We start from the raw sequence: 2,215 nt of genomic DNA on the forward strand, positions 1-2,215 counted from the left end.
GGGAGCTTGCATTCTCTGCCGCACTGCAGACAGGGCAGCAACGCTCCTGGAAGGGAAAATAAATCCTGGGAACTCCCAGGRAAGGGATCTCCAGTGCTTTTAGTGCACTCCTGTGTCTCGAGGCAGGATTAGCTTTGTTTGGGCTGTTCCTGGAAGGTGTTTGTCTAACCTGCTCTGGAAACCCCAGAGATGGACACAGCACAATCCTCAGTTCTGTCCTCACTCACAGTACAACATYATTTTGCAATATATTTCACTCATCCTGTATCCAGAGGTCCTGCAGAATGATTTGCCTGCTGCCCTGTTTTGTCCATTTTACCATTTCTAGACTGAGTTATTTGAGCCTTGTCCCTCTGCCCTCAGCTCCTGACAGCAGTGTGACATTTCTGGGACCCACTGTGACCTYGAGGGCTGCACTTCAGAGCCTGTCATTTGGGTGCTGCCTGCTCATTCGCTGGCTCATCACAAAAAGGGAGCCTGCAGACATTGGTGAAAGTGTCTGTACAATTATTGATAGAAGGAATTGATAGATAACAGCAACGTGACAGGACTCATCCAAAGCTYGTCCTCCAGACAGCAAGTCCTGGCTGCAGCACCATCTGGGTTATCATCAGAAACCAGAGCAGATATTTGGTTGAAGAAAGAGGAGTGGGGCTGAGTTAACTGAGGGGCTGCCCGTGGGCTCCCTCCCAAGGCTGCACACTGATAATGAGATGTGGATGACCTGCAGCTCCTCGTGTTTTGTCTGCYTCTCCCTGCAGTGAACATCTCATAGCAAATGTGTCTGCACAAGGAGAAAATACAGATACAGCCAGCAGAGATAAACTCCACTTCCATTCCAATGAAACTTGATTTGACCAATTTAGAAGGGATTTTGAATCACAGCAACATCTTTGATGCTGGCTCRCTTTCATTTTGCTACCTGGCATATTTTAATTCGGGTATTTTAATGGCAGAGCTCTGAGCATGAACCTGAAGCATCTCTGTGCTTTGCTGACAGGAATACAAAAGGCCCCTCTGAAGTTTGGCTTTAACACTTTTTATGTGAATCAACATCAAAACAAATGAACTCTCCTGAGCTGGTGTACCAAGTGAACTTCTGTAGGCAATAATTGTGGGAACACAAGCTCAGTAGTCTTATGTGCCATAATTCCTGTCTGGCCTTGTAGCCACTATTGCCTGCCCTTTGGCTCACCATAAAACAKGGGAACAAGAGATAAAATACCTCCTAAGAAGGATGTTTTATGACTTTTCATAGRTGAATTCACTGATCTCTGTTGGGAATCAGAATTCTCTGCTGAGAGTCTGTGTCCCTGAAGCCAAATGGCCTTGATCCTCCTTGTGACAATCGTACCTCAGAGAGTAACCTGAAAGCAGGAGCTGTTGTGAGGATGAGACGGGTTTGATGAGCCAGGCTCAGGCTGGTAATAAGTTCACTATGAATCCAAACAGTAAAAGGGGTGTCAGGTCCTCACCAAGAACTGAATATGCTTGGTATTTTACTCAGGTACCTTTATTTTATAGTTGCACGAGCACATCCCCCAAGCTGCAGCATCACCATCAGCTGGCGGGCCAGCGGTGCCTCACCCCGGGTGGCCGCTGAGCCGCGGCTGTGCCAGGGGTTTGCTCGGGAGCCAAATGAGTGGAACATYGTCCCTGCCTCTCCCACACCGCTAAGAAATCATCTCCCGTGTGTCTCCTGCCCCTCCTCGTGGAGCTCATCGCGCACTCCAAGAGTTTCTCTCACTTGGTCACACTAAAGCCGTAGCGTCGGGTGGTTTGTCTCCGGGGACAGCACCGCAGCCCGGCGGGGACAGCACCGCAGCGGAGCCGGCAGCGCGGTCCTTGTCCTTCCCTGCCGGGAGCGCATTCCCCGTCCTTCCCTGCCGGGAGCGCATTCCCCGTCCTTCCCTGCCGGGAGCATCCCCAGCCCGGGTTCGGCGGCCGTGGCCGGCCCATGTCCCGCTTCCCACGGCCCGGGATACTGCGACCCCATCTCCGCCAGGGCGGGACACTCGAGCAAACCATCGCCGGTGGGATCGGGACCGATGGGTGGGGATGGAGCGGGACCGATGGGTGGGGATGGGGATGGGGCTGGAACTGGGACGGCGCAGGACCGGGGTGGAGCAGGACCAGAGACCCCTGGGCCGGACGGCATCTCCCGCTGGGCAACGATGGAATGGGACCGGATTGGCACCAGCCAGGGATGGAGCGG

This window comes from Malurus melanocephalus, unplaced genomic scaffold, assembly GCF_030028575.1.
Source record: "Malurus melanocephalus ecotype Western Australia unplaced genomic scaffold, MMel_1.1 scaffold_542, whole genome shotgun sequence".
Classification (NCBI taxonomy): Eukaryota; Metazoa; Chordata; class Aves; order Passeriformes; family Maluridae; genus Malurus; species Malurus melanocephalus.